The sequence below is a fragment of the Furipterus horrens genome, unplaced genomic scaffold, assembly GCF_987537825.1.
Source record: "Furipterus horrens unplaced genomic scaffold, mFurHor1.1.pri manual_scaffold_5, whole genome shotgun sequence".
Lineage (NCBI taxonomy): Eukaryota > Metazoa > Chordata > Mammalia > Chiroptera > Furipteridae > Furipterus > Furipterus horrens.
Window position 1 is genome coordinate 169,457,759 of NW_028327175.1, and position 15,022 is coordinate 169,472,780.

Here is a 15,022-nt window from a genome sequence, read left to right on the forward strand (position 1 = left end):
AACAGTGCTTCTCAAACTTTAATGCAGATCACCTAAAGGTCTTGTTAAAATGGAGACTGTTAAAGGAAAACTAACGCCGACACTAGTTAAAGGCAGTAAAAGACAGATTTTATTCAGTAATGAGTGCAGTAGAGGAGAGGCCTCAGTATAAAACTGGGCTCTGTGCAGAGGTGACTGGAATTTTAAAGGGAGGTTGAAGCAGTGGGGCAGTGGGGGGGTGGGCCGACACGCAGACACTTGAACATAGTCAAAGCGGTAGAAAATTACAAAAAGCAGGTTGGGGGTATCGGTCAATGTGATTAGGCTATGTCTGCTAATTGGCTAGCTTATGCATTAGGCTTCTACCCTCCCACAGAGACTGGGAGATGGAACCCTATCTGTCCTGCTGATTACATTTCAAAGGGAGGGCTCCCAGGTCCTTGAAAAATAATGACATTCTGGGTTTCAGGAGATATAAATTTATCTCAAAGAGACAGAGAAAGGACTTACAGTTAATAAGTGTTTTGTGTGTGTGTGTGTTTTGTTTGTTTTTGTTTTTGTTTTAAGTGCTCTAAGAAAAGGGAGGTCAGAGACCTATAGTCAGGTGTCAGGTGTTTGGCTTGAACCAGTCTTGAGCTTTCCCATGCCAGGGACTCAAGGGAGGGCTGGGGCTTCTCAGGGAAACGGCCTTGAGCTGCTAGAACTATCCTAGCATTTGTTCGAGTCTTTTAGTGTAGGAGGTGGACAAAATCATTTGTGCTGAAAGTTTCACAGTTCTCAAGACTGGAGTTTCTGCATTTCTAACAAGCTCCAGGGGATGTTGGTGGTCTACTGGTCTAAGGCCCACACTTGGAAAAGCAAGAATTTCAATAACCCTACAAATCAACAACAGTTATATCTGTGGGCTTTGGACTTAAGGCTTCAGCAAATCTCTGACAAGTATTAGCAGGTTCCCTTTTCTTTATTTGATAAATTGAGAACCCATAATAATGCAAACTACTAGGAGAACGCAAGAAAGAGCCCTTGATGAAAAGCTAAAAGTTCTCCATTTGGATACGTAGAGGAACCACCTGAGGATGTTAAAAAATTTTGATGCCCACGTCACACCCACAGGCCCATTAAATTAAAATCTCTGGGGTGAGACCTAGGCAACAATGTTTCCTAAAGCTGCAGCCAAGGTTGGGAACCATCGGAAAAGAACTTGGTGTCAAGTTTGGAATGCCAGCGTTCACACCTTAACTTACCCAAAACCAGACTGCTGCTCCCAATAATCTCTGATGAATTTTGGAAAATAGTCTTTAGGTGGCAAGGGTCAATGTGGAGAAATCCCGGTCTGAAATTGGCCCTTCAAAATAGAATATTTGGATAGTTAGAGAGGGTAAAGAGGTCATTTCATGCAGAATCAAGGCCCTGAACCAATATGGCTATAGAGAAAGTAGTAGGTATGGGAGAATAGGGAGGAGTCTGGCCTGTTTCATTTACCTGATTGGATGTCCTCTTTCCCAATACACTGAGTACTCAGAAGCAATCTGCTTTTCACATCCATGACTATTTTAAAATTAAAGAAAATGAAACACCATTTTATTGAGGGAAAAGAATCAGTGCCTATGACTGACTACTTTTTCTTTCTCTTGCCAGAGCCAGGCATACAATTGGGGTGGGGTTGGGTAAGGAAGGTGAGCTGTGGGGAAGAGGCGTTGGGTTGTAAGCATAGACAGTAGATGAAATCAGAGGGTCCAGACTGAATACTTCTCAGCCCTGCCTGCCTTCCCTCCATGTCCAGTTACTAATGTCCCATGGGACAAGTAGGCAGGTATATACTTGAGAGTTTATGTTTGGGAGGGAAGGGGAAGGAAAAGGTATCTTGCTTTAACCCCTCGAATCCTTTCTATGTTTAAAGGTGAAGGGTGTGTTTTGAGTGGGGGGGGGGTGTTCATTTGTTAAACAGTTACCGTAAAGAATGATAGTGTCAGGGATCCCTAGATTGGGAGGGGTGATCCTTTCAAGGATATGCTCCTTCCCAGGTATATCTGTGGTAGGCAGTTAGACATCACCAGAGCAAGGATGATGGGCCAGGTACAGAAGGTCAGCAAGGCAGATAGCCGCAGGTGCCTAGCAATGAGCAAAACTGGGAAAACAAAGACCTCACCCCAGGGTAACCTTTCCTGTGGGGGACAGGCAGGCATGGGGAGCTGTGGGAAGCAGACAGGCTTGGTTTAAAAGACTCTGACCCCTATGCGGAGCCACCCCCTGGCTGGGCCCTTAGCCAGCAGGTGGTCTTCCAGGCCTGCTCTGAATCCCACCCTGTGGGGGTTTTAAAGATAGAATAGAAATACCAAGTGGCTTTTAAGGAAAAGACCTCCTGCTCTGTTTTTCTCTAAACAGCCCCAAATTCTTGTCAGTAGGGTGTGAAAAAACAGAACGATTAAGCAAGAGTAAATGTTTTGAACTTGTGTAAAATACCTGGGCGCCTCAACCCGGTATTGATGAGCTGCATTTCCCTTTGTTATGACTCCCAACCATTTGGTGAGGGGCTGCATGTTTTTCATTATGCATTTCCCATGTAGAAAGTAAATAAAAACCCTGGCTAATAAAGAAACAAGGGCGATTTCCTCAGAGAAAACCCCCTCTCTCCCTTCCTCAGATGGTGAGTGTCTGAGTAGTTTCTTCATTCACCAGGAGGGACCTAGAGTCTTTCTCACTTTTCTCCCCTTGAATGTCACTGGTCTTGTGCTTTGAACCCCTTGACATCTCATATCGCTGGTCATGCAAATTAGACCTCCTGACTTTCCCCCACTAAAGGTAACATCTAGGCCTCAGTTATTTCAGCCTTAGGCCCAGAAAAGCAGCAAAACCAGACAAGTAATGCCATGGCTGACATCAGGACCAGCTACTTTGACTAATGACCCTCTGCCCTAGCACCAACCAATTAGTGGAGACCACAGCTCTGAAAGAATACACCTAAAAACCAAATATTCTATTGAGATGCTTTCCTGAGACCTCCCCTAAGATTGGGAATCTTAGGTGGGCCTGCAAGAGAAAAATAAAAACCCTCAGGATAAAGGACCCAGTGTGCGCTTCCCTCTGGGAAGCATGCGTATGCCTTTCCCTTCCCCCTCTTCTTCTCCCACAGCATGCATCTCCTAAACTCTTAAGGGACACCCACAAGACTTGCAACCAGGGGAACAGTAAAGTAAGCAGCAACAGCTGGTCCTGAGCTAACCCCCTAAACCTGTCTCCAAGGCCCCCTTTTCTCTGACTTCCCAGTGAGCTAAAGCAGCCCCCCCCCCCAGGCTCTTCTGTTTCTTCTATGCTAAGCTCGTCCTTATTGCACTGTCATGAGTATGCTTTTGCTGCAGCCAATAAACTCTCTCTTGACAAAAATCTTTCCTTAAAAAAGACAAAAACCAAGGTCTTGTCATCTCGCCAATAACATATATGGTCACCTTTCTGTGTTATATAATAAAGGTCTGGACCAACCCAACAAACTAATTAAGAGTCGGACAGGGAGTGATGAAGACAGGCTGGCCATGAAGGGCCTGTTTCATAAAATAACATTTGGGCAGAGACCTGGAGCTTATGAATATTTCAGGAATAACATTCCAAGCAGAGGGAACAGCAAGTACAAAGGCCCAGAGGTGGGGATGGGCTTGTTATATTCAAGGAACATTATGAAGAGAAGTGTGGCTAAAGCAACATGAGTGAGGAACAGGGATAAGAAACAAGATCAGAAGGTTGTGAGATGGTAGAGATGAGCACCATGTAGTTCTGGAAGGCCATGGTAAGAACTACTGAATTTTACTGAGAGAAATGGGAATCCTTTGGAGAGTTTGGAGAAGAGGAGTGACATGATTTGATATACATCATTCTGACTGCTTTGAGACAATAGATTGTAGAGGATCAAAGGTTCTTCCAGGGAGACCACTTAGGAAGCTATTGTAATAATCCAGGCAAGAGACAATGGTAGGTAGAACCAGGTGGCAGCAGTGGAAGGGATAAAAAAAGTATCAGATGCTGGATATATTTGAAGGCAGAGCTAAGAGGATTTCTCAAATGATTAGATGTTGGACGTCAGAGAAAGAGGAGTCGAGGATGGCTGCAAGATTTTTGACCTGAACAACTAACTGCACATCTATTTTGCAGTAAAGGGGAACAGAAAATAATGGGGAAAAGGGAAGGTTTTAACGTGCTACAACAGTTACAATGAGAATAATGGAGGTGTAGGTATCAATTCAGGCTGCAGCAAAACGATGTTAGGGAAAAAGAACGAGTGTAGATATGGTACACTCAGTAGCATACAATTTGCATCAATTTTTAAGACATGAACAACAGCGTTGTTTAGATCCCTCCAGGTGGAATGATAAACAATGTGCAACCAGGGTTGGCTACCATCTTCTGATTGCTTCACACCTTTAAAAACCCTATATCCAAGGCAAGATCCTAGTCCAGTTAAACCATAATCTCTGGGGGTGGATCCAAGGATCAGTGTTTTTTAAAAACTCCCTAGGACATTCTAGTATGGAGGCAGAGTGAAAACCCATTTGCCTTACATTGAGAAACAACTGTAAAATCTTAGAGAAGCACAAAAAGTTTTCCCTTTTTATATTTAAGCCTTGGACAGAGTATCCGTTTTGGAGTTAGGTAAGAGACACCCATACTCTAATTTTCATGTTTCAATCAGGAAACATGAAGAAGCTCTCCCAAGAGACAATTGAGTCCAGACTGTGGCCTTTTAATATCTAAGGAGCTCCTTGGAGAAATGGCTGATTGGAGACTTGGGGCAGAAAATGTCCAAGGTAAGCCTGGAACATATTGTCATACTAGATATCAAGTAAGCTCTTAAAGATCACTGTAGGCTGATAGAAAGAAAGGACCTAGGATCTACCTTAAAAGAGGTTTTCTTTTGCTAAAAATGGAACAATTTGAACATATATAATTGCATTGGATTAAAACACACCAAATATGTTCAAATGCATGAGTTTAAAATGATCCTTAAAAAGAAAAAGAAAATATTTGGATGATGCTAAAAAGAAAATACCAACTCATTTTAAAACCTAGAAAATAAAGGAAAAGAAATAAGCATTTACCCTGCCTCTGTTACTTCAAAGTAACCAGAATTGAGAGAAATTTCTCATTGCAGAAGGACTCAGAGCCTATCTAGTCATAGTTAGAATGGGAGAGGTCGAGGGGTAGCCAGTGGGAGGGGCCAAGTCCCTGGAAATGCCACTTTGGATGTGTCCATTTGGCAGCTCCCTGCAGAGCATTTCTCCCAGCAGATGATGCCTCTAACTGCACTGTCTTCATCCAGCAAGATGTACTAGTCCCACTTTCTAGTGCAAATGTTCCTACAGCACAGACTGAGTCAGTTCAAATCTTGATCTTATCCCCTCACTATATGAGATGATTTACAAAAGCCAAAGCGGGTCAGAAGTAGCTTTTTAATAAAGAGAAAAGAGTTCTGCACTAAGTCTCCAGAGCTGTGCTACCATGAAACCTTGGGCCAGTCTCTTCCTTTACAGAGCATGTTTCTCCACCTGTATGTGTAGGTGTAGTTCTAGATTTGGTAGCCACAGGCCCTATAGTTCCTTCATCAGGACCAAACCTGGAGTCCAGATCTCTGTTCACTTCTGGTGCTATTGTTACTGAACTGATTCTCCTTTGCATAAATGGACTGGACATTCCAGGAACGCAGGGGCATGTTGGTCTTGCTCTTCCTGGTTTCCTCAGAACCCGTCGATGAGCTTTCCCCTCAATAAATAACAGCCTGGATGGCAAAAGCAACCATTGGCAAAGCCCAAACACCAACAAATAACTGAGAAAACAAATTTGCAACTCATACCACAAAGGACTGCTTTTCCAAATATCAGCTCCTACAAATCATTAAAAGGTTAATAAAGAGAATTACAGCTTCCTGCCTACATGTCGTCGTCGTCGGCAGCCGTCCGTCTCGAGAGACGATGGTGTAGCTTCTTAAGAGTCTATCTGCACCGCCGAGAATGGTTGTGCAGTCCGACTCGGGAGTGACACGGTATCTGTCTCCTCCCGTGTTGAATCGACATCTTGCGATGACGCTGGAGTGTCCTCTCCAGTGAAGCTGAAGCTACAGAGCCTGGGCAGGGTGATATGGAGGGTCTGCTGTTGCCCATGCAGCAGACCCCTCCTCTCTTCGCAGCTGAAGGGTCCAAGGGAAAGACGGAGTCAATACAGCTTGGCTTCAGGTGCGCCGCAGGAGTTGCCGGTGTTGACTACAACGTCAAACCGCCTTAGGGACTCCGGCTCCGGATTTTCTGTCGGGGTTTACTCCCTTAGCCTTTCCCCTGAAGAGGTATGCCGCAAGGCAGCGGAGGTTTTTTGGAGTCAGAGTTTTCCTTCTCTGATGTGCCCTGACTGGAAGATCGAACCAGCGACACTTAGCTCGCAGGCTGACGCTCAATCCACTGAGCCAAACCAGCCAGGGGCATGCCTACATGTAAGGGGCTTAGAAGTTAATCCCCTATCCTAACAACTAGTAAAAAACTGAACAAACTAGAAAATCAACGATTCTTCTTAGATCTATTAGAGAAGTAAGGAAACAGGGCAAACTGCTGTTCCCAAAGTTGGAGATACCAACAGGCAAGTACAAAGAATCACAACTTACCAAAGGAGACATCCATATGCAGGAACCTCTGTGGGCATCAGTCCTAGGATGGGTCCTAAACTGTAATTGATGAGCTGCTGGAGGCTCAGTGTGGACAATTCTGAGAGTCAAAAACTCTAGGGGGACTAAGTCATAGGGTGACCCCACACTTCCGTAAGTTTTACTTTCAGAAGCTTGACCAGGTTCTCACAGGAAATATTGGAGAAAAGTTTCCTCATCCTTCTTGCAAATGGAGAAGAAAAGTGAGTATTTTGAAATATGTGACTATGGATCACTTGTGTACACACACATTACTAAATTTTACCACCATATTACTAAAGCACTACTAACAGCAATTCCTTTAACTCAATACATCCTGTCCAGCAATCAGAAATAAATAAAAAAATAAAAGTTATATTAAAAAGAAAAATCATAGTTTGGAACTTCCAGTCCAGATAGTGGAATAGGTAAATGCCGTGCTTGCCTTCTCCCACAACCACATCAAAATTGCATCATTCATGTGAGAAATGCTCACAGTAAAAACCGGGACACAGGACTTGAACAGCAAAACGAGGTGTTTATTCATGAGTCTGCAGAGTCGGACACATCACCAACCAGGAGAATGTGCACATAAAGTAGACAGAGAAAACTGGTTTTATACTAATGCAATTAGCTCCCCCCCCCCCCCCCCCCCGTTTCTCCATTACTGATTAATCCGGGTTCACAATCTAACTCAATTAACTACTAAACTCAGGGTGTGATTAACTAAGGGTAATATAGTTATAGGTCTATCTCCAACTTATTTGCAAAGTTATCTAGCTACAGCTTCCTATTTCTCTGTGTTTGGTGACAACAATCTTCCTTCTTTTGATCCCAAGATATGTGTGAGGAGCTGCAGAATGTCATTTCCTTGCCCATTTTCCATGATTCATCTGTTAATTATCTCCTACTGGTTTGAGAGTCACTGGCTTGCTTCTTTATCCCTAACGATTCCTCCTATCTCGTCTGGAAAATTGACTACTCAAACCTCTAACTTGTCCCTTCAAAACTCACGAGGATTTCTCTATTCTTTGCCTCATAGCAAGGATTTTCTTCAACCTCCAGGAGGAGATTATTCTGTTGGTAAATTACTGGCATCTGTTTAGTTAGTGCAGTCTCAATTAATCTCTAAACTAAACCTCTGATTGATGCTGGAAATCAAGACTTCTGATTTGAGGTATGTTTACATGCCTCTTGGTCCAGGTGTTTAATGATCTGAGCAGCGAGCTGGACTCGCTGGTGCCGACAGTCTCTGACTGCTCAGGCCTCAGGATCTTAAAGACATCCTGTGACTTAAAAAGAATCTTGCTGAGTACTCCATCTTCCCTGATGTTGATAAGGAAATCAAACAAAACTAAGTACAAATGGTGTTTAACCTTGATTGCTTTCTGAACTGTGCATCCGTTCCTTAGCCTTATAAGAATAAGTGATTGGATTTCTGTTTTTCTGTCTATGGATGCTATATAGACTTGTTTGTCAGGAAGTGTTCTCTTCAGTTGATCCTTTAAGCTTCCTCTGTTGTGAGCTCATTCCTGGACCCTCCCTGTTGATTAGCATATCTGCAAAATCCAATAAAAGGAAGGTGCTTGCACTGCTCAGTGCTGATCCTGCCTGAGCTAGCGGCAGCCCTCCGACCTTTCCACATTCTGTCTTCTGGAATTACTTCCGTGCCCTAGAGCACAAAGTACTACAACACTGATGCAGGGAATACAGCAGCCTAAAGCAGTAAGGACGCCTGCTGCTACTATGAGGGAGGGGAGACAAGAGCTAATGTGATCATTCCTTTCCAATTGCCAAACCAGTTTTCTAACCATCCTGTTATAGGATTGTTGATGCCTGAGTTTTCTGCTAGTTCATTTGCTAGGGTGGTCAGTCCCTATAGAATCTTAGTGATAGTCCCACCAGGAGCTGTATTATTGGGGATAAAAGTGCAACACTATCCCCCGAGCATTACACATACACCTCCTTTTTCTGCTAGCATCATATCCAGTGTCATCCTATTCTCCCAGGTCATTCGACTGCTGGCATCTAACTATTGAGCTATTTCTTCTATAACATCCCTGGTATAATTAATAAATCTCTGCTGATTATAATACATATAGTTTACCCAATCAACACTCTTATTAATTGTTGACCACCAGAAGAGGACTGACTCAAACCCTGCCATTATTTTATTCCTAGCCTTAAACTCATCTGGAACTCCTTTAGGGACCCCAATGGCATGTGAGGATCAAATGATCCACCAGGGGCTGTTGACCTCTTTTTCATCACCATTTTATATTCAAAATCCCTTCCATCTCCTTGGGGCCTTGGAAGAACCAAAACCATTTGTATAACTAAGATTCTAGCTACCAGCCATAGCTATACAAAGGCATCTTGAAGGCTGTCTTCTTCCCCAACTCTCCAACTACAGTCTCTTACTCTGTAACAATTCCTCCTCTCAGACTTAAGACTCTTTATAATCTTATAGAGGACAATGGGCAACAGTCTTGTGCTCCTCTAGCTGCTTCAAGCTGGACATGGCCGTCATCCTACCTACCCTTGGATCTAGAAATTCCTAATAGAGTGGGACTGAGGAGGGGAGGGTGGCCTTCCCACACGGGGAAGGATTTTGTAAAGTCCAGGTCATTTGGCTGTCCCCAGGCAGTGGCATGCTCAGTTTCCAAGGGCTGGCACTGCTGAACAAACTGGCATCCTTGTCATATTCTGGGGGCAACAGATTTGGCAACATAGTTAAAAGGCATAATTAAAACTATAACCACTAGATGACAATAGGCAGGGATTAATGTTTAATGTCCTAAATTAGGAAAAAAATCAACTTCTCTGGCAGAAGGTATGCATGGCATATCACACCTGTTCAAAGCCCTTTTGCATACTAAACTTAGTTTGGGCTGAGGGGAATATTTTAGGATTCTTCCCTTCTCAGAAGTCTGGGCCCTTTCTGTCCAAGCGGTGGGACAGAAAAAGAGAAACCAGTTTTAAAGTGAAGCCCACAGACTGCCGCACACTTTACTAACCAAACCACTTAGTTCAGCCAAACCGTTGAGTCTCAGGAGGTGGTGATGCAGATGGACTTCTTAAGTGAGGCCTATACGTACAGACAGTTACTCAGATAATGAGATTATAGGCTCATACCCTATGCAAACAGAGGAAGAATATGCATATTAATTCACACAACATAATCCACAAACCAGCCTCTGAATCTGTAAGACTGTGGACACATCCAGTCACAGGGCCTTTGCTGGAATGATATTTAACAGTGGAAATTTGAAAAGTCCTCCTTGCCTGTAGATTGAACATTTTTGACGATTTTACAAACCTAATTTTAACTTCTAAATGAAAACAAACTTTTAAAGACAATTAGCTGCACAAGTTTATAGTCTACCACTGAGCATTGTGATTTTCCTCAAATCATGATTTTTCTCCTTAAGATTATCCTCCTTGTTATTAAAGGGACTGCATTAAGTCCAGTTTTAATTTAGCCTGTTCATTTGCATAAACACAACAAGAGCGGCAATTGATCACATATGATTTTTTACGTCTGTTTTGCTGGAACTCGCACAAAGAACATTCAGGTTGACCTTCAGTCTGCCCTCTGGGCACAGAAGCTGAGCCACACACCTGCCATCTGGCCTTGCCCGTAAAACCCATGCTTTTTACAAGTCCTTCACATTTTCCATTGTGCCTTAAGGTTCCTCCTAGCCATCTATCAGGGAAGCAACCTTCATTCCCTCCATAGAAAGATTGCCATGAACTGCACAACCAACCAACGTTTCAGGCTTTTCCCTCATGGGATTTCATTAGCCTTGAAAGTCAGCTTCCATTCCTCAGGGCTTTCTGGTAACAACCAGATCCTAGGCATGCCTTCTTCAGGTATGACATCCCAGTCAAAGCCTCAGCTGCCAAAATCACCATTAGCAACTGGTCTTATTAGTTTTATGCAAAGGAACCTTATGTCACTTCTTACTTCTTTAGAATGCCAAGTACTGGAGGGTTCAGGTATGGAGAAAAATATAAAGGCATGAAGGAAGATCCTTGTCCTTCAAAACTGCATTTCCATGCATTACACCTTCCATTACTAAAACCATACAATTTATTTTCAAAACCTTTATAAACTTCTAACAACCCTTTTCATTTATATATATACCTTACACTTTCCCTGGTTCCCTTTCCTTCAGGTGAAGTTTTAAATTCCCCTGGGAACCCTCAGTTTTTCCTTTCAGAGCATAAACAGAGCAATAATTCAAAACACAGATAGCTAGGCCCTCTCTCTCCAGTATGTCCACTGGCCTCCTAGAGAGATGTGCCCTTGGCAGAAACATGCTCACTTGCCCAGGCTGGAGCACCCAGCAGCCCTGAATGACCCTTTCTGGGTCCTGGGTGGCAAAAGGAATTTTTACCAACTGGTTTACAGACAACTTTTCCTAGGTCTTATTGGTCAAAAACAGAAACAGAGAATTCCACAGCAGAACAGACGAAGGTACACTTTTATAAAATTAGAACACAGGCAGCTGAGGTTTCCTTTTCCTAGGTTTAAAAGTTCCATAACTTTCCATTTTATTATTACAACATTTCTTAAACCTTCTGCAACATTTACAAACTTTCTAAATACTCTTTACTTCTTTAAACTATAACATGCTTCCAATTCTTGTTCTTTTTCACACGGTGAAGGCCTAGATTTGCAAAGATATTCTTCAGCTTTTTTAAGTTCCTGTTTCTCCTCTTTTCTAACATACACTTTCTGAGCTTTCCTGAGGAGTTTTTCAATTGCTCTATCTATCTTGCCCATTCATCTACCTTCTGCAGTTTCTTACAAATATCTGGCCAGTTTCTGTTACAACGGTGACTTTTAAGAGTCCCTGTCCTGCAGCATTCTCTGGATTTAGACCAGAATACTTCCTCATCTGGTCCCTGAGCTTCTGTAGGAATCTGATGGAGCTGTATCTCGAATGCCTTGGAGATATTCTGTGCTTTGGGAACAGACTCCTTGATTCCCCTGATGATGAGGCTCCTAAGGTCTCTCATCTGAGCCCTATCCTCCAGCCTGTTATCCCATTCAGGGTCTATACTGGGAAACTTTTGTTAGGCCGGGATAATTTCCTGACCGGGAGGATGTTCCCTTTCCCATATCCTCATAGCAGCCCATCTGATCACTCCCTTCTCTTCCCCACTGAAGATGTTTAGTATAGACATTAATTCCGTCCACATGTATATGCTGGGTCCAGGGAACTGATCTAATTGTTCTGCCAATCCAAAGGGGTCCTCTACCAAGTGCTTCATATTGTGCTTGAAGTTTCTAACTTCAGTGCTTGTTGAAGGAGCATTTGACATCCAATATGTCCTGGACCCATGGAGACCTTGTTAAGGGGAAACATCGGCTGCTCTGAGGGAATGGGAAAGTTCTTCAGGTCTTGCTTACATTGTTCTATTTCTTATTTTAATCTAGAGTAAGTTCCTGCCAGTGCCGTGGGTGTCATGGACACAGCTACCAGTTGGGCAGCTGTTAGGTGTTCCTGACTGATTCATCTGTACTGTCTGTCCACGGTGCCTGTGCCCAGTTGGCCGCCAGCTGGCCAGGGTCATAAGGCGGTGGGAGACAGGACAGAGGGTCCCAGGCTTTATCTTCTTCTTCTCTTATAGGTAAGAGACCTATAGACCTGCTGGTAGGTTGTAACCAGCAGAGAGCATATTCCTTCTCTTCCTTAGAAGCTGATGCCTGATCAGTCACATACAAAATCAGGGCTTGATAAATCCACATTTCATCAGACCAAAATTGAGGCCAGAAAATAGATTGCCCTTTATTGGGTTCCTCTGGCCAAAGGAGATAGCAATATTTTACCGTTTTCTGTTTTCTTAATTCTGGGTCTGGGGATCTTCTTCCCAGTGCTCTAATATTTTCTCTAATTCTTTAGTTTCCCTAGACTTAGAATTTTTATTTCCCATCCTCAGTTGATTCCTGTGGCTGTGGCTGAATCTGGTTGTGTCCTCAACCCCCCATACTGGAGATTTCTTGACACAAACCCATGAGCTTAACCCCCCATATTCGAAGTTTCTTGCTCATACCCAGTATACTCAACTTGGACTTCCGGCCAAGATGGAGGCATAGACAGACACGCTGCGTTTCCCTCCACAACTAAGAAGGAATACAACTACCTCAAAACTAGAAACTCTTAGGTTCAGTAAGGGCCTCAAAACCCCCACCCAATAAGTTGATTAGCAGGAAGTAAAAATCACAAACAATGACTATTGAGAAGTCCAGTGAAAAGTTCCTCAAATCTTGCAAAGCACCAGTAGGAGGTAGAACATTTTTTACTCCCTTATTCTATTCTTCTCCCCAGCAACATGCCCAATAAATCACCAAGTACCTTCTCCCGAACAACATACCCAACAGAACACCAAGTGCCTCGTTGTTCCCACTATTGTTCGCGCCGTTACCCCCAGACTCAACCCATTGTTCCTGCCGTTACCCCCAGGCCAAACCAATCACTAGGCGCCCCGATACCCTGTTCCAGTCATCCTCTATCCCTCCCTTTAAAACCTTGTCATCCTGTACGCCAGCTGCTGTTCTCTCCTTTGAGACAGCCCAGCAGGTTCCCTTTAATAAATCTTGCATCTCAGCTTCCTTGGTTTCGGTTTTTACTATTTCTACCAGAAACAACCAGAAGTTCCAGAAAATAAAACTGCATGGAAGTCCAGCAAACAAAGATATAAAGAAGAAATACTCATCCAGACAGGTAGGAGGGGTGGAGCCGGGGCAGACAGGACACAGTGTGGTGGCAGCAGCAGAAGTGGCAGCAGCAGGCTGGCAGAAAGTGCAGTCACATGTTTTAAAAACTTGGGAGGGACACCTGGGGAGCATTCCCAGCACTTCACCGGATCTTGCAGCTCATGATCCCAGCAGGGAAAATCAAACCTCATTGCTTATGACTATGCAGACCAGTGGGCGTTGGGCTGGAGGCAGCAACTGCCAGTCTCTCAGCAGAGTCCGCTTGTTTAAAGGGCGCCCACAGTCCTAGAATGTCCGCAAACCCACCCACTCTGGGAACGATGGCCAGGGCAACAGCTAGAGGAGTGCCAGTCTGGTGCAGAAGTGGGAGAGGTGCCTGGAAAAGGGGCGAGTGCTGGGCAGGAGGCATTGTTCCCGCTCGGACCACTACCCCACATACAGCACCACAACGTGGTGAAACAGGTCGCCTGTATGTACTGATGAATCTCTAAGGCTCTTCACCTTAGAATGTAACAGGAGTGACAGCTCTACCTGGGACGCAGAGGCAAACAAACACAGGAGCAGTCAGAATGAGGAGACAGAGAAGTATGGCTCAAAAGGGGAAATGGATCAAGGTTCCAGTGGGAGAATTAAGTGATGAGGAGATAGTCAACCTAACAGATGAAGAGTTCAAGACACTGGTGATAAAGATGTTCACAGGCTTGACAAATATGCTTGAGTACGGCAAACGCAAAAGGGAAGTGAAGTCTATGCTAAGTGAGATGAAGGAAAATCCACACAAAACCAATGGTGAAGGGAAGAAAACCAGTGTTCAAATTAATGATCTGGAACATAAGGAAGAAAAAAACAGTCAACCAGTGCAGAATCAGGAAGCAAGAATTGAAAAAATTAAGTAAAACTTCCCAAATTTTGCGAAGGAGATGAACATATAGGTTCAGGAAGTACGCAGGGTCCCGGGCAAGCTGGACCCAGAGGGGACCGCGTCAGGACGCATCATGATTGAGATGCCAAAGGTGAAAAATAAAGACAGATTCCTGGGGGCAGCAAGAGAGAGATGGAGAGTTGTCTACAGGAGGGTGCCTATAGGACTATCAGCTGATTTCTCAGAGGACACTTTGCATGCAGGAAGGGACTGGCAAACAGTATTCAATGTGATGAAAAGCAACCTACAACCAAGATTACTCTGTCTAGCAAAGCTATCATTTGGAATGGAAGGGCAGATGAAGTGCTTCCCAGACAAGGTGAAGCTAAAGGAGTTCATCATCACCAAGCCACTATGATATGAAATGTCAAAGGGACTTACTTAAGAAAAAGAAGATCAAAACTATGAACACTAAAATGACAATAAACTCACAACTATCAACAACTGAATCTAAAAAATAAAAACAAAATCCAACTAAGCAAACCAGAATAGGAACAGAATCATAGGTATGGGGATCATTTGGAGGGTTATCAGCTGGGAGGGGGTAGGGGGAGAAATGGGGAAATGGTGCAGGGATTAAGATGCATAATTGGTTGGTACAAAATAGACAGGGGAGGTTAAGAATAATATAGGAAAGGGTGAAGCCGAAGAACTTATATGCAGGACCCATGGACATGAACTAAGGGGGGGTGGGATTCCTGGAAGGAAGGGGGGTACTGGGCAGAGGGGAGCAAAGGGG

At 43.8% G+C, this 15,022-nt stretch overlaps 1 long non-coding RNA gene across 1 annotated transcript in view; it reads right to left on the bottom strand.

Moving 5' to 3' along the window:
* Nucleotides 1–1,229: 1,229 nt before the first annotated feature.
* The window catches only part of LOC150010369 (uncharacterized), a 28,970-nt gene continuing 15,177 nt past the window's right edge, over nt 1,230–15,022 (bottom strand). The window contains exon 5 of the long non-coding RNA XR_016511405.1: nt 1,230–1,324. This is a non-coding gene — a long non-coding RNA (uncharacterized LOC150010369). The remainder of the gene's footprint in view (nt 1,325–15,022) is intronic.